This window comes from Palaemon carinicauda, chromosome 38 (genome assembly GCF_036898095.1).
Source record: "Palaemon carinicauda isolate YSFRI2023 chromosome 38, ASM3689809v2, whole genome shotgun sequence".
In the NCBI taxonomy this organism is placed as follows: Eukaryota; Metazoa; Arthropoda; class Malacostraca; order Decapoda; family Palaemonidae; genus Palaemon; species Palaemon carinicauda.
The window spans coordinates 53,144,732-53,166,117 of NC_090762.1; the positions used below are offsets into that span (position 1 = coordinate 53,144,732).

Here is a 21,386-nt window from a genome sequence, read left to right on the forward strand (position 1 = left end):
CCTTTTTCCAGTGAAAAGCTAGATGGTATGGAAGAGGACGGAGGTGTAGTCTTCCTAGTGACACAAATTGAACCACGGATGACAGTGTCCTTACCAGACTCATCCACAGCCTGACAGGGCAGCGTTCCTTCTTCAGCATCTTCTGGATGGATAGCAGGGCTGGGGGTTGATCGTCTTGTTCAGCAACGTCCTCATCAGAGGGTTCCTCATCCGAAACTGATGAGGAAACGGCAACGGAGTGGGCAACGTCTGACTCGCTGAATCCGGTCGCACTGGTGGATGCGTGACGGAGCCGGACGCAATATCATGGTACTGCTGCACAGTCTGTGAACTGTCAACCATGGGGACGCGAGGAAGTACAGCGTCAACCCGAAACTGTCTAGACTGTCTGGGTTGTGCAGTCAACACCCTACCGGGTTGTTGAGGTTGACGCACAGCGTCACAACAAGTCACCTCTGCTGGTTGTTGAACGTCTTCCTAGTGACACACTGAACGTCAACAACCACCTCCGAGCGTCGCTTAACGTCAACGTGCGACTGGCAACCCACACTGGGTCGCATCGGTGGAGGAACCACCTCAACTGGCGGACGCGAGTAGGATACCTCAGCGTCAACAGGGCGCACAACCAACCGGTAGGAAGGTTGTTGGCCAGAAGGTTCTTCTCCGTATTAAGTCCTCTATCAAGGACACAAGCTTGGACTGCATGTCTTGCAGCAAAGCCCATTAGGGTCTACGGGAGCAGGTGTGGCAACAGACGGGGTTAGCGACTGAAGCGGAACCATTTACCATCCCTGGAAGCCTTATGTGTGACATAATAGTACAGCAAAACTTCAAAGGCTCGACAAAAGTTGAGAAGCTGAACTGTAAACAACTGGAGCGTCTCCTGGCTATGCGCCTGGCCGAGTCTACCAGAATTGAGAAGTCTACCTGGGCAGACATGAACTCCCAAGCTGAGAACTTCTCTCGTGTTCCATCAGACTCTCGCTCTATAAGCCAGAAACAGGTGCGTGAGGACATACAGCACTGGTGCATTAGCAGCAGACCAGAAGGCAACGTTCAGTAACTGCTTGACAGTCTGTGAACTGTCAAAAAACTGAACTGTCAACCACAACAGGTGCGTGAGGACAAACAGCACTGGTGCATTAGTAGCAGACCAGAAGGCAACGTCATGTAACTGCTTGACAGTCTGTGAGCTGGCAACAACCAAAGCTGTGTGGGGAAGCCTCAACTCCTGACTGACTAGTCTGCTGCGGGCGAGTGGCGGTAACCACAGTGGGTTGCGGAGGCTGACGCACCGTGTCAAAACACGGCAGCCTAACTCCACCCTCCTGTTGTTGTGGTAGCTCACGCACGGCAACGGAGTGCTCCGTGCGTCTGTGGGAGTCAGCATGCGTCTGGCAGGGTCGACTGCGCATGGGTGGAGGAGCTCTCACAGCCGGAGTGTGGGAGCAGGCAGCCTCAGCGTCTGCTGGGCGCACAACCGTGGCAGGTTGTAGGCTAACGGGTGCAGCGTCAACCTTCTCCGCAGCCGGAGTGTGGGAGCAGGCAGCCTCAGCGTGAGCTGGGCGCACAACTGTGGCAGGTTGTAGGCTAACGGGAGCAGTGTCAACCTTCTCCGCACGAAACTCCTGCATAACCGCAGCTAACTGAGTCTGCATAGACTGCAGTAAAGACCACTTAGGGTCTACAAAAGCGGCAACAGGCGGAGCTACTGTCCGTTGTGACTGAGGGTCTAAAACAGCGGGTGCGGCAACAAACGGAGTTACTGCCTGTTGCGGTACCGCTTTACCTCTCTAAGGAGGTGTGCAGTCATCGGAAGACTGCAGCGAGTCCGAACTGACCCAGTGGCTACACCTGGGCCGTTGGACTTGCGCGGAAGGGACCGACTTGCACTTAATAAGCTGCGAGACCTTGGTCCAAGGTTTCTTACGAGAAACCTCTTCCGCAGACGAGAAGTAAATGGGCTCTCTCGTCTTTGTGTGGGTGGGGCGATCTTGGGTAGATACGCCCGAAACCACGGAGGGAAAAACGTCTGTTCGTTGATCAAGGCCTGACGAACCCATAAGTCGTTCGACATTACTTTTCCCCTGGGCTTGGGAGCTTGCAAGAGGTCCCGGACTAGGTGAACGACAGGCACGAACAGACGAACCCTCGGACGCAACACTGTAACACTTTGCGCATATCACTTTATCACTTTGATTTTCTGTTTTGCACTTATTTCACTGAAATCGAAACTTTTACTGATTTCTACCTGAAACACGCAATCCTACCCTTCATTAAAAGGTAGTAATTGCGAAAACAGTCGTATAATGCAACAGAAAACATATATAAAGATAAAGAATTCAGTGGCTGGGAAAGAGACTAAACACTAGTTCAAATAAACTACGTTTACAATCTCTCACCGCACATAGCCTGGGAACAAGAATAAAACCCTAGAAACGTTTTACCTTCTTCCCCTACAGCGACTAGGGAGGAGAGTAAAACGAGAACAACGTTACCCGCTTGAACGAAACGTTTTTTCTCCTCTCTCTCCCTCCGTCTCTATCTCTCTTTCTCTCTAGATTTCGCACCTGAGAGAAGAGCCCAATTATATATCGTCAAAACATGTTATTTGCTAAAGGAAAAACTGAAAGGTTTTCCAAATAAAAAGTTCCTTGAATTTAGAATTTAAACCATTTAAGCTAAGAAAGAATGAACGAAACGCTAGAATCGGTTTACTCTTACTGCAAAGTGAAACCGTGATACACTCTCTCTCTCTATCGTAACGATAGAGCGCATGATGAACGTCCTGAACGTCAACAACTGCGTAGACTAAAAAACTAAACGTTAGTTCATCTTTGAAAACAGTACGAGACTATCAAAGAAATTCTTTCATAAAACATTAAATTTAAAAAGTTATAAATTCTTTAAAGGTTAAATACGATATAACGGGCTCAACGTTGATTAACTTCGGTTCCAAGTTAGGACCGCCTATATCAGGAAAGGTCGCATATAAACAAAACATAAAAATTTATTTTTATATGTTTATAATAAAAGGAAAGTTAATCGAAGAGGCCTAATAAAGGCGGAGAGATATAAAATATATAGATCTATAAAGTGTTATGCAAAATTACTAAAAACCTAAACACACTTCCGTCTAAGGGAAGGGTCGGCCATTTAAAAGTGAAAGAGAGTCCATACTCTCTTTGTCACCATAATTAAATCTATCCAAAACGAGTTCAAGTTTTGAAATGAAGATAAAACCCCTGCATAGCGAAAGCTCAAAACTGGAATAGTATACTTCACCAAATAGTTGTGAAAACAAATCCAGTTAGTAACAGCGTATTTAGTAGGTCTTGCCAGTGGCACGACAGAGAGAAAATTGGTTCTGTGTTGACATCGAGTACTTGAGTACCTACTTGACAGATGGCGCTGTTGATGTACACCCCCACCTGTATAGCGATCGCTGGCGTATTCCGCCCGTAGGTTTTTCTGTCGGGCAGCAGAGCTGACAGCTATATGATCATCGGGTAAGTTTAATATTGAAAAATAATTTTTACCATTTTTACCGACTCCTTGAGTGTTTTAGTAGAATTAAGAAGCCTAGTCTCTTACCATCATTTGGTGCAAGAGATTCAGGATTGGTTTTATATATTTTGATAAGTAAAAAGCATTTCATGATTAAGTTTTGCTAGGTTCTATCGCATGTTGAAATTGTAGGAAATATTCTACTCGATATGCCCGATGTTCCGAGTTTTTAAAAGATATTGATATTTCTTATGAGTCATAATTTTATGGTTTTGAATTTTAATGTTTATAGATTTAATTTAATTTGATATTTTACTATATTTTACTTCAATTTATATATAAATCTTTCATACTAAGGTATATACAGGCTGGATGGCCTTGCGGCTCCAGCGCTTGGCTTTGGCCCAAAATTTTTAAAAATCAATCGATCAATCAAAAAATCAATCAATCATAAAGCCCTGAAAGTGGGAGACTACTTTGTCATCTCCATATCGATCACACTCAGATAACACACAAATTTCTGCTAATTGGTCTATACCAGCCATATTGCGAAAACTGTTTTGTACCCTTAACAGTGAAGCATTTGTTGACGGAATGTCCCATTTATAGTACTGAAAGAAATAGATATCAGTTTGAGGGTTGGGGGGAGGATTGCAGGTTCATCCTTGCCAAGATTCTTGGCAAGGTTTTAGATTTATTTCAGAAGCAGGTCTTCTGAAAGCCATTCAACTTTTATAATGACATCTTTGTTTTTATTGTTTTAATTGAATAGTCTTTATTCTTTATTGGTAATAAATGATATCGGTGTCAATGACCTTAGATGTCAGGATGCCAGAAAACTCCAAATCAATCAATCAATCGCGACGAAGGAGAAAGACGGTGAGCGTTCTTCCCTTTCGAGGCTGACCTCGAAGGAGAAGTTTTTTAGCCACTTCCTACATACTACACAAGGAGACTCCTGTGTGCACGAGTGACCTTGGTACAGAGACCATGAGGATCAGTCTCCTTAGAAGGCACAGGTGCCCTTCCAAGCCCGGACAAACCCGCATGACAAAGATCCTAACGGGTAATCACACCTGAAAAGAAGAAGTAGGAAAGATTAGCTTTAGGACAGTAGAAAAAATGACATTCGTAGATAATTTGTATTTTTCCTAACAATACAAACCTTAGCTATTTAGTTAGGAGTATTACTTTCGGCGTAGCTGAAATGACGAGCCATTAAAATTTAGGGAGGGTTAACTACCCATACCGCTAGTTAGTGGGGGTAGGGGGGGGCAGCTTGCTCCCACTCACACACCGGTGATTTAGCTCATTTTGCTTGGAGGTAGGACTTCAAGGGGGATAGGGCTGGCAGGCAAGTTTGTATAAATAGCTAAGGTTTGTATCGTTAGTAAATAAAAATTATCTACGAAGTTGTTATTTGTTCTGTAACTGGAATACAAACCTACGCTATTTATTTAGGGGTGACTAACCCATTAGGAAGGGTGGACGTCTCTGCCAATCTGGCTTTTGGCTTTTACCCGGGGGCTCCTTATCCGAGCATGTTGGTACTCAAAATAAGGGGTCCCTGCACCTCGCTAAAATCTTGCTATGCAAGGTCCGCGGCCTACACAAGTGTGACGGTCCAGGTAAATTTATTCTGAGTCTTTATTAGGAAAAACTGTTGTAACCAAGACTTTCGCCAGGGTATGGGGACGCAACAGTATTAGCTTAATACTAGGTACACAAGGAAGCATGGTTTACCTGCAGTGGTTTGAGGTCAGCTTGTGCAGAGAATGCAGGATGCTGCTTTCTCCAAGAGAGGGGAGGATGAAAGAAAGAATAAGAGCCAGTCAAACCTTTTCATTCACGCTGACTGAAACAGGGTAACAGTGCCCTCATCCTTCTGCTACTTGTCCAATAAGGAGCTTGAGGTATTATACCAGTTGCTGTGCAGCCACCACAGGACCAATAAAAAATGTATCAAGCCTCATGTGGGTCAAGTCTTGCAGGTAGTGGTGGGATGCGAAAGTAGTTTGTCGTTTCCACACCACAGCCTAAAGAACCTATGTCACTGAGAAGTTCCTCTTGAATGCCAGGGACGTAGCTATGCCCCTGACATCATGAACTCTTGGGCGATGTGAAGGAGGAGGGTCTGGATTCAGTGCATGATCTATGACCTTGTGAATCCATGCTGAGATTGTGTTCTTGGTGACCCTCCTCTTGGTCCTACCTGTGCGGACAAAGGGTGTAGGCACACAAGGACAAGGATGTGGCTGTTCTCTTAAGGTACAGCATCAAACTCCTCACTGGGCAGAGTAAGAGATGATCAGGTTCAACTGTACCAGAACGAAGACTCGAAATCCGGAAGGAGTCGAATGGAGGATCCGCTACTCCCAGTTTCTGACTATTAGCAATAAATTCAGGGACGAAGCTGAACGTTACCTCTCTCCATTCCCTTGAATGGGCGATGTCGTATGAGAGACCATGAAGTTCACTGACTTGCTTGGCTAAAGCCAAAGCTAGCAGGAACACACGTCTTCCAAGTTAGGTGGCGATCTGTTGGCTAGCGTAATGGTTCATGGGGAGGTCTCGCTTCAGACTGAGGACAGGTAAGTTCATAACTCCGTATGAGTAAGGAAAGTTCTAGCAATGAAGAAATGTCCATTCCGTTCAGTCTAAAGGTGAGCCTTTTACCGCCGAGACTGACAGGCGCAGTTCTTCCCGCAAATACACGAGGAACTCCGCTATTGCTGGAATAGGGGCATCAAGAGAAGAGATACCCCTTCCACGACACCAACCACAGAAGACCTTCCACTTTACCTAGTAGACTGCTGCTGATGACACTAGCAGGTGTCCAGACATCCTGATTGCAACTTATTGCGAAAATCCTCTCTGAGAGAGGAGATACTGGATAGTCTATAGGCGTGAAGTCGTAGCGAAGCTACGGCCTTGTGGAATATGTTGGCATGAGGCTGTTTGATTAGATCGTGTCGTGGAGGGCGTTCTCTTGAAAACTCCGTCAAGAGTTGCAAAAAGTCCAGCAACCATTCCGCGTGATGCCATAGCGGAGCTATGAGGGTCGTTGAGAGGTTGACCGATGTTCTGGCTTTGTTGAGTACCCTCCTCATCAGACAGAACGGGGGAAAGGCGTAAATGTCGATGTTGTCCCACCGTTGTTGGATGCCCTAGACGAATCACAGAGATTGTCCAGGGTTCGGCCCCAAGTTGCTTCCACCTGTCCGAGCAACTTTTTGGTATCCCCCTACTGGTGGACAAGCAGGGGAAGTGCCTATCCTAGCGTTTTGTGGCCTCAGCCGCTCCCTCTAGGATATTTTCCTTCCCTGGAGGACTTAGTGCCTTTCCTGTCCTTGGCAGGAAAGGACTTTCTAGACACCATGGTCTTCACTGTTGTCTTGTTCATCATGGTCTTGGCTGGATGGGACTGCCGAGGAGCTGGTGGTTTACAGGGCTTGAAAGTCATAGCCCTATGGTGGAGGGAGTCCTGATGGGACTTACTCCATCTCTTAGCAGCATGTTCCATGTCCTTAGGCTAAAAAAAATGGGCTCCCTATGGAGAGGAATACCTGATCCTAGCGATCTTAGCATTTGGGGCTTGTTGATGGAACCTCTCAGACACTGTGTCCCGACGTTTCAGGATAGTATTGACCCACAAGTTTGAAACTTGGTGGGCGAAAAACTTGATCGTGCAAGTGCCTGAGAGCAGGGAAATCTCCATTGCTTTCCTGGTACGTTCCTTGGAGAAATCCTCAGTCCGTACCAGGATTCCCAAGGTCCTTAACCAGATATCAAGGTATGGCGTACTTTGTGACCTTCTCCTGGATAAGGATCTCAGTTGCTGAGAAAGAGACATGTCGATTGGAGAGTCTCTCTAGAGAGACTCCCTTGGTGAGCTCTTCTAAGGAGTGATGGAGAGGAAGAGCTGGACAAGGCTCCTCCAGAATCGCAAAATACCTCCTCTGTTGGACACGAGGAGGTGGGAGAAGCTTATTGATAGAGCTGGAATGATGGGAGAAGGCATGTTCGAAGAGCTGTAGGGCGATCTTAGCCCTGGCACCCTTCAGCTCTTGAGACCAGGGCAAGGCTGCACTGGTCTTTGAGGGTTTCTGGGTGGCAAAGACACGGTCTAAGACCATGTCCTTGCCCTCCTGTGGTGGTATCTCTGGGTTGGTAAACCCATTGAGAACCCTTATGAGAGTCAGAACCTGCCAGAATGCATGTTCTGGCTCTCTTTGCTCTCCTTCCGACGTTAAGACTTGCAGCGAAGTCTCCTTCTTCCATCCCCGAGAGCTCTTCTCGGGTGGGTCGCGGACATACCTCGAGTGACCGGCTGTCTCTGTAGACTTAGAAGTACTAGAAGAGGACTTTGGAAGAGTTTTGGACCTTCCAAGGAAGGAGGTAGGATTCCACATCGAAGGCAGAGATGTCGTATTCCTCCTGATTTCCATTGGTGGTGGGGGACTCTTCGTGTGAGGTGGGACTTCCTCCAAAGGTGGAAGGGAGGAGGTCCTTTCCTCACACGACTCCCTCGTCAGGGCTGAGGTAGAAGAGTATACGGAGGAAGATGCAGGAGGAGCTGGCCTTGATGGTCTAACTGGAGTAAGCTTTACCCTCGAGGAAGTGACCGCATCTGAGACTCCTCTTTTCCTTTTCAGGGGAGAAGAAGTTATGGTTCCTTGCAGAGTGTCTGCTGGAGCAGGATGCTCCGAAGAGCGGCCAAATAGAGCAGGATTGAAGGCTTGTACCACTGCCCTGACCATAGCACTGAACCATGGCTGTTGACTGACTCACGCACTGTCAGACAGATCCCCTGAAAGGAAAGGAACCTACGAGGAGTCTCTGCTGTAGGTGGGCTCCCCTTAGAGGAAGGCAGTTTTGGAATCCTGAGCCCTTCTGTAGAGGCCCCCTCCCCTTTACTAAACGGATGTGCTGAAAGGCGTTTACGGGGTGGGGAACCAGGCGATGGTGACCTGTTAATGTTATGTTCCTGTTGCTGGTCATTGCGCAGGTGAACGCTGGCGCTTTGACGAGTGCAAATGCGTAGGAGAGCGCTTGTGTACCGGAGAGCGTTGGCGCGCAGTAAAGCACTGTGCAGCTTCTTTAGAATGCGCAGGAGAGTGTTGGCGCGCAGTAAGACCATGCGCAGGAGGTTGCTGGAGATCACCTGGAAGCTTCAGCACTGGAGTGCTGTCGCGCGCGCGGGCGAGCGCTAAAGCTTTCGTATAGGAGAGCACTGGTGAGCAGGAGTCCGAAGTTGCGTGGCCGCTCGCTGAGGTTTCCGTGAGGTCTGTTGCGCCGGCAATCGTAGGTTGGCTGGTGAGCACTGGTGAGCTGGCGAACATTGCTCAATGTGGCGAGGTTTTGCTTTAAGGCACTGAGGACGAGCTGGAGAGTGTGGGTCCTCTGTAAAGAGTGATGGAGCAGGCTGGTGCTGACAAGATGTTGGTCAGCGCTGGTGCGCTGCAGGGCGCTGGTGCGCTGCAGGGCGCTGACGAGCTGGAGTGCGTTGGTGCGCAGCTGCACGCTTATGTAGGGCCTCAGGAGGCTGTAATGAAGACAGGAACGGTGATGGTAGGTCAGCAACTTGGCTACTAGGAAGCACAGGAACAGGAATGGGCCCTTTGGAAGGGCTGACATCCACCAATGGAGATCGCGAACGATATACAGAAGAATCTAGGACCAAAGTCCGAGGACTAGTAGCAGCGTCGTCGGGAGAAGGTCCAGGAACGGGCGAAGGTCGAAGGCCAGGAGACAACTGAAGCGGAGACTCATCTGCGGGGGACGGCTGCGATGACGAGGCTGGGGGGCAAGCTCTGCAACGGAGACGCCCTTTAGGGGCCCTTGGATCAACAAGCTGACCATGAGCAGCAGCAGTCCTCCAAAGAGGAGTCTCTATGAGAGAACTCCCCCGAGGGAGAGAAACTCGCAGGAGAGACAGACGTAGGACTAAGTTTTCCCCTCGAAGGATGATCAGGAACGGGGGAAACTAAGTCGGCAGCAACTGCTGGAGAGTCTGTAGGGACAGGGGCATCGGCAGAAACCACAGAAGACTCCTCTGACACCAAGACGTCAACTAGTGCAAGAGGATCTACCTCCGAAGTCGACGACACTTGCACCCTGGAGGATGAGCTGCAGAAAGGAATTCTTGAAGGGCGGATCTGGAAGCCCCAAGGACGATCACACCTGTAAAACAGAAGACATAGACAAGGCCTCCCCAGGGGGGAGAGGTGGGGCAGCTTCGGAAGGGGAAGCAACACCATCTCTCGAGGACCGTGGATGGCCGCAATTAAAAGTGTCTACGCTACTACTCGACAGCTTCTCTGAAGAGACCAAACGAGTAGAAGCTTCAGAGGAAGGTCGGGAGATGGAAGAAGAGGCCTTGGTTTTTTCCCCTTCGAAGGAACCTTCGAAAGAGAAATATCCCGCTTAGACTTCCGTCGTCGCCCAAACCTTTCCCACTGGGAGTCAGACCACTCCTGACACAAACTACACTGCATGTTACTACCACACCGCTGATTTCTGCAGGCGGGACAAAGGGTATGGCGATCGGTCTCCGCTGCCGACACATAAGTTCTGCAGGGCCGGTCATCGAGTCCAAGGCAGGTGCGCATGGTCGCAGAAGTCAACACACACTAACACAAAGAAAAAGCACAAAAGAATTAATGGCAGTGCAAAAATAATGGCAAAGGAGGAAGAACGGCAACGACCGTACACCATTTGAGCCAAAAGCAAAGTGGGCTAAATCACTGATGTGCGAGTGGGAGCAAGCTACCCTCCCTACCCCCGGTAACTAGTGGTATGGGTAGTTAACCCTCGCTAAATTTTAATGGATCGTCATTTCAGCTACGCCAAAAGTAATACCCCTAAATAAATAGAGTAGGTTTGTATTCCAGTTACGGAACAATTTATTGTTAACGGGAGAGTAAGACACGTCTCCACGCTACCAAGCCAAATTAAAAAGTGAAGGTTGGTCGCTAGTGTTGGTGGGAGAGGGCAGGTAGTCTACCCCACCCCTCTCCCACTAGCTAGCGGTGGATAATTATACCCTGTAAGAAAAAGCTTATCAGATAGTTTAAACTTCGCATAAATAAATACTCCACAGTAAAGAGCAGAAAGTTTTTATATTGCACTGGAACAGAGAGTATTTAAGGAACAAAGAGTATTTAAAGCAAAGGTTCATAACAAGCTATATAATGTAGCCTATAGTAGACAAATATGATATTTTAATTATAAAATAAATTTTTGAATATACTTACCCGGTGAATATATAATAGCTGCTACTCAGCGGCTCGACAGAAAACACACTCAAAAAACTCGCGAGCGATCGCTATGAAGGTTGCGGGTGTGCCCACCAGCGCCAACTATCGGCCAGATACCACTCTTGCATGTAAACAAACCCTTCAATTCTTTTCGTCCCGCTGCGTCTCTATTGGGGAGGAAGGGAGGGCCTTTAATTTATATATTCACCGGTAAGTATATTTAAAAATTTATTTTATAATTAAAATATCATTTTTAAATATTTAACTTAGCCGGTGAATATATAATAGCTGATTCACACCCAAGGCGGTGGGTAGAGACCAGAGTTAATTAAGTTTACAGCGTATAAGCTAAGAGTTTTTGACAGTTATCAATATAACAAAACCAAAATATATAGGTACCTGGTAAGGAAGTTGACTTAGACGATTACTCTGCCTCGTAAGTCTGTCTTCCTCACGAAGCCCAGCGATCCTCTTAGGATGCTGAAAGACTCCCAGGAGCTGAAGTATAAAGGGTTGCAACCCATACTAACAGGACCTCATCAAACCCCTAATCTGGGCGCTCTCAAGAAATGACTTTGACCACCCGCCAAATCAACCAGGATGCGAAAGGCTTCTTAGCCTTCCGTACAACCCATAAAACAATATTAAAAACATTTCAAGAGACAGATTAAAAAGGATATTGAAATTAGGGAAGTGTAGTGGTAGAACCCTCACCCACTACTGCACTCGCTGCTACGAATGGACCCAGTGTGTAGCAGTCCTCGTAAAGAGTCTGGACATCTTTCAAGTAAAATGACGAGAACACTGACTTGCTTCTCCAAAAAGTCGTGTCCATGATACTTTGCAGAGATCTATTTTGCTTGAAGGCCACGGAGGTTGCTATAGCTCTAATTTAGTGCGTCTTAACCTTAAGCAAAGATCGGTCTTCCTCACTCAAGTGGGAATGGGCTTCTCGTATTAAAAATCTGATAAAATATGACAAAGCATTCTTTGACATAGGTAAGGATGGTTTCTTAACCGAACACCATAACGCTTCAGATTTACCTCGTAATGGCTTAGTACGAGCTAAATAGAGCTTATGAGCTCTAACGGGACATAACACTCTCTCCAGTTCGTTGCCTACGATCTCTGATAAGCAAGGAATATCAAAAGATTTAGGCCAAGGACGAGAAGGCAGTTCATTCTTGGCCAGGAAACCAAGTTGAAGAGAACAGGTGGCTTTTTCTGTAGAAAAGCCGATGTTCTTACTGAAGGCATGAAGTTCACCGACTCTTTTAGCCGAGGCCAAGCACACCAGGAAAAGAGTCTTAAGAGTGAGATCCTTCAGGGAGGCTGAATGTAATGGCTCAAACCTGTCTGACATGAGGAACCTTAGGACCACGTCTAAGTTCCATCCAGGAGTAGCCAAACGACGTTCCTTAGAGGTTTCAAAAGACTTAAGGAGATCTTGTAGATCTTTATCGTTGGAAAGATCTAAGCCTCTATGCCGGAAGACCGAAGCCAACATGCTCCTGTAGCCCTTGATCGTGGAAGCTGAAAGGGAGCGAACTTTTCTCAGGTATAAGAGAAAATCAGCGATTTGGGCTACAGAGGTACTGGACGAGGATACAGATACTGATTTGCACCAGTTTCGGAAGACTTCCCACTTCGATTGGTATACTCTAATGGTAGAAGCTCTCCTCGCTCTTGCAATCGCACTGGCTGCCTCCTTCGAAAAGCCTCTAGCTCTAGAGAGTCTTTCGATAGTCTGAAGGCAGTCAGACGAAGAGCGGGGAGGCTTTGGTGTACATTCTTTACGTGGGGCTGACGTAACAGGTCTACTCTTAGAGGAAGACTTCTTGGAAAGTCTACCAGCCATCGAAGTACCTCGGTGAACCATTCTCTCGCGGGCCAGAGGGGAGCAACTAACGTCAACCTTGTCCCTTCGTGAGAGGCGAACTTCTGCAGTACCTTGTTGACAATCTTGAATGGTGGGAATGCATATAGGTCTAGATGAGACCAATCTAGAAGAAATGCGTCTATATGTATTGCTGCTGGGTCTGGGACTGGAGAGCAATAGATTGGAAGTCTCTTGGTCATCGAGGTTGCAAAGAGGTCTATGGTGGGTTGACCCCAAGTCGCCCAAAGACTCTTGCACACGTCCTTGTGGAGGGTCCATTCCGTAGGAATTACCTGACCCCTCCGACTGAGGCAATCTGCTAAGACGTTCAAGTCGCCCTGGATAAACCTCGTTAACAGGGAGATGCCTCGATCTCTTGACCAAATGAGCAGGTCCCTTGCGATCTCGTACAGCGTCAGGGAGTGGGTGCCTCCTTGCTTGGAAATGTAAGCCAAGGCTGTGGTATTGTCCGAGTTGATCTCCACCACCTTGTTTCGAAGGAGAGACTCGAAGTTCATCAAGGCCAGGTGGACTGCCAAAAGCTCCTTGCCGTTGATGTGCATGCTCCTCTGACTTGAGGTCCACAGACCTGAGCATTCCCGGCCGTCCAGGGTCGCACCCCAACCCAAATCCGACGCGTCCGAGAATAGTACGTGGTTTGGTTTCTGAACTGCTAGGGGAAGTCCCTCTCTTAGACTGATATTGTCGTTCCACCAATTCAGGCATGCCTTTACTGTTTCGGAGATCGGGATTGAGACCGCCTCTAACGTCTTGTCCTTTTTCCAGTGAAAAGCTAGATGGAACTGGAGAGGTCGAAGGTGTAGCCTTCCTAGCGAGACAAACTGCTCCAGGGATGATAGAGTTCCTACTAGACTCATCCAATTCCTGACTGAGCAACGTTCTCTCTTCAACATCAGTTGGATTATGAGCAGGGCTTGCTCTATTCGGGGGGCAGACGGAAAAGCCCCAAAAACTGGACTGCGAATCTCCATCCCTAAATACAGTATAGTTTGGGATGGAATCAGCTGGGACTTTTCCATGTTGACCAAAAGTCCCAATTCCTTGGTCAGATCCAATGTCCAATGAAGATCCTGCAGACAGCGATGACTGGACGAGGCTCTGAGAAGCCAGTCGTCCAAGTAAAGGGAGGCTCGGATTCCCGATAAATGGAGGAATTTTGCAACATTCCTCATAAGCCTCGTAAACACGAGAGGAGCAGGACTTAGGCCAAAGCACAGGGCCCGAAACTGGTACACCACATTGTCGAAAACAAACCTCAGAAAAGGTTGGGAATCTGAGTGAATGGGGATGTGGAAGTATGCGTCTCTTAGGTCGAGAGAGACCATCCAGTCTCCCTTTCTGACCGCTGCTAAGACTGATTTCGTGGTCTCCATGGTGAACTTTGTCTTCGTAACAAAGACGTTTAGTGCACTGACGTCTAGCACCGGTCTCCAACCTCCTGTCTTCTTCGGTACTAGGAAGAGGCGGTTGTAAAACCCCGGTGATTGAAGGTCCGAGACTTTCACCACCGCTCCCTTCTCTAGCAAAAGAGACACTTCTAGTTTCAGGGCTTGTCTCTTTGATTCCTCTCGGTATATGGGAGAGAGGTCGATGGGGGAAGTCGCTAGAGGAGGTTTGTGTACAAATGGAATTTTGTACCCCTCTCTGAGCAACCTCACAGATTGTTGGTCTGCGCCCCTCTTCTCCCAGGCTTGCCAGAAGTTCTTGAGTCTGGCACCTACTGCTGTCTGAGGCTGCGGGCAGTCAGACTCTGCCACGTGAGGACTTGGCTCCTCTCTTCTTTCCTCTCTTTCCCTCGGCACGAGTACTTCCCCTGCTGGGAGCTCTGCCACGAAAGGGCGGAATAAACCTGGACGCCGGAGTGTCTATCCTTGGTCTTGCAGAAAAGGATGTCGAAGGAGTCCCTTTGCGAGCAGAGGACGCAACCAAGTCATGGGTGTCCTTCTGCACGAGTGACAAAGCTATGTCCTTAACCAAATGTTCAGGGAACAAAAACTTCGATAAGGGAGCAAAGAGTAGTTCAGATCTTTGACAGGGAGTAACTCCTGCCGACAGAAAAGAGCAAAGGGACTCTTGCTTCTTAAGGACTCCTGAAGTAAAAGAGGAGGAGAGCTCATTGGAACCATCGCGGATGGCTTTATCCATGCAGGACATAATAAGTACGGAGACATCTCTATCAGCCGATGAGATTTTCCTACTTAAGGCTCCCAAACACCAGTCAAGGAAGTTGAAAACTTCAAAGGCTCTATAAATGCCTTTCAGCAGATGGTCAAGGTCCGAGGAGGACCAACTAATCTTCGAGCGTCTCATGGCTAGGCGGCGGGGAGAGTCTACAAGGCTTGAGAAGTCGCCCTGGGCAGAGGCAGGGACTCCCAAGCCGAGAACTTCTCCCGTGGCATACCAGACGCTCGATCTAGACGAGAGTTTAGATGGAGGGAAGGCAAAGGCCGTCTTCCCCAAACTCCTCTTGGTTTCCAACCAATCGCCTAAAAGCCGTAAAGTTCTCTTGGATGAGCGAGAGAGCACAAGTTTTGTAAAGGCTGGCATGTCAGCAGGTACGCCTAGAACAAACTCAGACGGCGGAGAACGAGGAGCAACAGAGACGAACTGATCGGGAAACAACTCATTAAAAATTAACATGACTTTCTTAAAGTCCATTGATGGAGGAACTGTTCTGGGTTCATCTACATCTGAAGGATGATCCTCAGGCTGAGGGTCAGCAACGTCCTCATCTGAAGGTTCCTCATCTGACAACTGCTGAGAAACAAGCAAAGGTGTTGGCAATGCTTGACATGCAGCGTCCACCCGCACTGGTGCATTAGTAGCGGGCCAGGACGCAACGTCATGTAACTGCATGACAGTCTGTGAACTGTCAACAACAACAGGTGCGTGAGGACGCACAGCGTCCACTCGAGACTGTTTTGACCGCCTAGTCTGAGCAGTCAAAACAACTCTAGACTGCGGTGGTTGACGCTCAGCGTCAAAACAAGTCAACTCCGATGGTTGGCGAACGTCCTGAACGTCAACAGGAGCATCAGCAAGTGGCCTAACGTCCAAATGCGGCTGAAAATCCACACGAGACCGCATCGAGTGAGGTTCTAAATAACTTGACTGTCGTGACTTGGCTACGCCAACGTCAACAGGACGCACAAAGGTACGTTTGTGTGGCTGAAGGCCAGGATCTCGATGAGATAAACGGCTAGGCTCAACGGAAACCTTATCGGCAGAATAGTCTTCCATAAGGGAGGCAAGCTTAGACTGCATGTCCTGCAGTATAACCCATTTAGGGTCCACGGGAATGGGTGCGGTAACCGACGGGGTTAACGTCTGAGACGGCACAACCTTGCCTTGCTTAGGCGGCGAGCAGTCATCCGATGACTGCAACGGGTCAGAACTGTCCCAATGACTACATCCAGGACGCTGGACCTGTCCTGAAGGGACCGACTTCCGCTTAAGAGGCCTAGAAACCTTGCTCCACGGTTTCTTGCGCGAAAAGCCTTCGGAAGATGAGGAGAAAATGGGCTCTCTCGTCTTATGGTAGGGGCGATCTTGGTGAGATACGCCTGATACCATAGAGGGAACGTCTGTTCGCTGATCAAGGCCTCTCGAACCCATAAGTCGTACGACATTACTTCTCCCCTGGGCTTGGGAGCTTGCAAGAGGTCTCGGACTAGGTGAACGACAGGCACGAACAGACGAACCCTCGGTCGCAACACTGTTCACAACACTTTGCGCACTAATCACTTTCCCACTATTTTCCGCTGTGGCACTCTGACACTTAAGCTCCTTCACGTCAGCCATGAGTTGATTACGATCAGTTGCTAACGCTTCAACTCTTTCCCCCAAGGCATGAATAGCACGTAACATGTCTTGCATAGATGGTTCCTGAGTGCTAGAAGGGGGGTTAGGAACAACCACTACAGGGGAAGGATTAGGTTCAGGGGCATGTGGAGAGGAAAAATCTACAGACCTAGATGAACTCCTCCTTACCCTATCTCTCTCTAGCCTACGTGCATACTTATCGTATTCGAGCCAATCGAATTCCGAAAGGCCCACGCATTCCTCACACCGATCTCCCAATTGACAGGTTTTACCCCGACAATTGGAACACACAGTATGTGGGTCGAGAGATGCCTTTGGAAGACGCCTATTACAGTCCCTAGCATTACACTTACGAAATCTAGGTACTTGTGAAGGGTCAGCCATTTTGAATTAGTCAAAGAAAGTCCAAAAAAACAATCCAAGTCATCAACAATTAATCTGATTCAATAAAGAGTTCAAGAGTTTATGTTGAGGAAAAACACCTGCACTGCGAAAGCTCAAACCAAAAAGAAGTACTTCACCAAAAATGTTGAGAAAACTCCAGGTTCTACAGCGAGTATTGATACGTCTTGTCGTCAAGGTCGACAGAGAAGAATTGAAGGGTTTGTTTACATGCAAGAGTGGTATCTGGCCGATAGTTGGCGCTGGTGGGCACACCCGCAACCTTCATAGCGATCGCTCGCGAGTTTTTTGAGTGTGTTTTCTGTCGAGCCGCTGAGTAGCAGCTATTATATATTCACCGGCTAAGTTAAATATTTAAAAATCATAGGCAAGTGTGTCACTCACTATTCTTGTAAGGCTATTTTACATACAGAATTTGTACCATAAACAGAGTTCATTGCAATAAAAAATACAGTACTTCAAAAGATCAAACTTGCAGCAAGTTATTTTGTTGAACAGGCTGACAGTCTCTATTTATAGTTTAAATAAAATATCTGTTTTGATGTTGTTCTTAAAATATTTAATTTTTATTTTTTATTACTTTTCATATACAGTAGTCTATTTCTATATTTCCGTTTCTCACTGGGCTATTTTCCCTGTTGTAGCCCTTGCGCTTATAGTATCCTGCTTTTCCTACTAGGGCAGTAACATAGCTCATATTAATAATAATAATAATAATAATAATAATAATAATAATTAAAAACCATGTAACTTAATATTTCCAATAACAGTTCATTAACAGCCGTGCTCTACAAATAAGTACGGTATGTAGCGTTTTAGGGTTAATCAAATTCAAAAGCTCCAAATATTAGAAATATAATTATTAGTATTTTTGTTGGTGTACATGCTCATCTTAATCATAATGATTAGGCCTAACTGGTCAATATTAATTTCAGTCAGGACTGTAATTCAAATTGACAAATATACGATACTTTAAAATATAGCCAAATATATGTACCTTGTATTTTTCGTACCCTCTACCTTGTGTTTTATGCATTTCTGACCATGATAATTGGGGCAAACTACCCATTTATAAGTTTTTGGGCCCTCTAAAAGACAATCGTGGAGGACCCCAATGGGAAACTAGTTTTATTGGGTGGCGATATGCCAAAATAGTAAGAAAAATATATGGTTCATTTAAGAAAATTTAAGTATCATGATTACCTATGATTCATTGCATGTCTTTAATGGTTTTTGCTGCGCCGTGGCTCGCTATGCTCATAAAATTAACATTAGATCACTTCTCCTATGTTCTAGCAAGCGGTTCCCCCTACATGTTGAGCTGAGCTCACAAGCCCTGTGGGTCAATATTTTAGAGATGTATTTTAAAACTTCTAATGGTTTTTGATTCGTCAAAGCTCGCTGTACTCGCAAAATAACATTACATCACTGTTTCTATGTTCTGACACGTGGTACATATTGAACTGCGCTATCAAGCCCCGTTGCTAATTTTTTACTTCCACATGTGGAAATTACACTAAATTTCAAAATATATTGTACCTACCTCTTGGAGATGTCTGTATGTGATGGTGGTGAAGCTGAAACTGAGGGGGAGGGGGAAAAAATAGCTGTTGTAAGGACAACATCCAGGAACTTTTAAATGAATATTTGGAAGTCCGTAATTGGTTAAAAAAGCCAGGTAATGAATACGTCATACAAAAAACAGAACAGCTGGCAAAAACGAATGCATGCAATGCATCCTCAATAACTCACCATCAGTCTCCCAAATGTAAACAATGGAGATAGCGCGTAATAGACTTCACATTTTAATTAGCCGATATGCAAGTTATTATTCCTCAGCCTCCCATTAAACATATACAGTAGATAAAATGACAAACTAGCCAGCACTCATCCATTTCTTAAAACGAACTCCAGTTTCTCTAGTATTTAAAGCATCAAATATTAACCTTAAAATTTAAAAATAAGGTTTTCCTATGGTAATGGGATTTGAACGTGACTGATTTGTCTCGGAAATTTTTAATTGTATAGATGCTACAACAATCTAAGGGCCACTTGGGTTTATGGGTAGGAGAAAAGGTAAACGAATGAAATGCAGATTTCCATACGAACTTAACTATCTAAAACTCAACCTAACTTGATGTCCAAATCCTAACCTAACACAAGGTCTGCAAACATGGACTGCAGCTAATCTGATCTAGGGTGTCACATCACTTAGAAAATCTTGTATAAACCATTTAGGTTAAGAATTTGTTTCCCTGGTAGCATTTTATAGAAAACAAATTACAATATCTATATCAACATGGAATAGCTAGTACTAGGCCTACTTCAAGTCTGCAACAGTCTTTCTATTAACATTGATGATAAATTAACTAAACTTCATAAACTGAGAAATTTCAATTGTTTAAGATATATGGCTAGTATTTCGGTAAACAATAACTGAATGCGCTTAAGAAGGCAAAGCAAATAACTGTCACCGTAAGTTTGCAGTCTGGACCTTTTAACTGGAAACACCTGGTAGGCCTACTTGGTCTTGGCCTCTTGGGTATAGTCAGATTATAAAACCATGAATGGTCACAGTTCTTATTATACCTCAAAAGCAAATGTCATCTCTTAAAACTAACTAAAACAGAATAATATCTAAGAAAACTGTTTTACTTACTAGAAAATGTCCCATTTAATATTCAACAAGGATAGGTTTTCGTATACACATCAGACTGTTTACTTCTTTCTTTGGTTCAGTAACTTCAGTTTAAGATTGAATCGTCTCCTCTGCAACGGCTCCTCATGTACACTTGAAGGATTTTCAACATTGATTATTTCTTTCGTGTACTCTATTTACTCACGTAGTTACTTTTTATCTTTTAATTTCAAATACTATTTTCTATTTATAAAAGTTTGCTAACGATTTCTTCTCAGACTCTCTTTATCGTTGTTGAAATTCCAATAGGACTAGGCTTACACACATTTTTGTACATCCCTTATAGCAAAACAAAATAATTATGTATCTATTTTCACTAAACTTATAATTTGTCTTCCCTTCTCTGACAAAATAACATTGATGCAAAATTATTGAAACTGTGTTTGTTGTTCAATATCTTCTTTATTATATCTTGTATACTTACAGCCCACTGTATCTTCTTTCCACTAGTAAATTCTTGCTATATAGATTTGATATTTATTCCTGTAATTTCTTTCATTCTTATTGTTGTCAGGTTTTGCTGTTGATGATACTTAGCAACTAGTTTTCACTATTTTCCTTCTTTTACTTGTAGCCTACATCTATTCTTATCTTAGCCTTCGTCAACGAAGTTGGGAGGAATATTGTTTTTTCATCCCTGTCTTCGTTTGTCTGTTTATTTGTGAACAACTTCCTGGCCACAATTATTTTACTCACAGAGTAGTGAAACTTTCTCTGGGTTGAGACGTGGAAGTGATTATATTTTGAAAGTCTTAGGTCAAAGGTCAATATAAAATGTAAGGTCGATCGAATTCACATTAACCTTACCCCAAGTTCGGTCATGGTTGTCACACAGACTTCAAATAGCCTACCCCTACGGTCTAAATTGATTATGGGAAAGGCAACCTGTTTTTTTTTTTTCTTTTTTTTTTGAGAAAAAAAAGCTGCCGTGGTGGAGATCTGTGCTCTCTGTGCTTTTCTAGTTTCATTTTTTTTTCCTATTGCGTACTAAATGTATACTACAAGTTTCTATCCAACAACAATGCGTTTAAAATTAGACCTACATATATTTTCCCATCATGCAACAATAGCTGTATTTTTGTTGACCCGTAATATCTCCCGTTGCAGTCTCTTTTTTTGTTAATCATTTGCAGTTCTTCCATTTCTATATCTGTTATACTTATTTGAATGTGTGGTGTTACGACATACTTCCAAAATTTATGTATTTTAAAAGATAATTGTTACTTTTATTTATAATTCAATGTTAGGTTTGCCACTTTTTGTAGCTGTTCCGTTCCCTTTTCCACTCCCTTGATTCCTTGCATGTGGTCTGGTTAATCTTTTGTATTGTACAGTATATCTTATATTTTTGTTCTTATTTCCATTCCTCACTTTTTTCCTGTTTCTATTAAGAGCTGAATGTTATGTTCAGGAGAGAATAGGAGTATGTTCCCATTTATTGTAACAAAATATCCCTGAAATCAACATTTGCTTCGTCTTACTGGATCATGCTTTTAATTACACTAATGATTTTTGGATGGATTTTATAGTTTCTTATTTCTGTGTTGGCCTGTTGAAAACGTCCTTGCCTGGTGATCGCCAGAGTGGGGTTTGAGTCCTGCTCAAACTTGTTAGTTTCTCTGGTCGCTGCAAACTCACCATCCGTATGAGCTAAGGATAGGGAGTTTGGGAGAGCCTATAGCTATATCTACCGATTAATCAGCAGCCATTGTCTGGCCCTCCTTAGTCCTAGGTTGGGTGGAGAGGGGGGGGGGTTGTATATGGTCAGTCTCTAGGGCATTGTGCTGCTCGATAGGGC

General features: G+C 45.3%; 1 long non-coding RNA gene across 1 annotated transcript in view; it reads right to left on the reverse strand.

Annotated features, from left to right (window-relative positions):
* The window catches only part of LOC137630630 (uncharacterized), a 372,657-nt gene extending 353,040 nt beyond the window's left edge, over positions 1 to 19,617 (reverse strand). Inside the window, exon 1 of the long non-coding RNA XR_011041740.1 lies at positions 19,550 to 19,617. This is a non-coding gene — a long non-coding RNA (uncharacterized lncRNA). The remainder of the gene's footprint in view (positions 1 to 19,549) is intronic.
* Between the last annotated feature and the right edge of the window lie 1,769 nt (positions 19,618 to 21,386).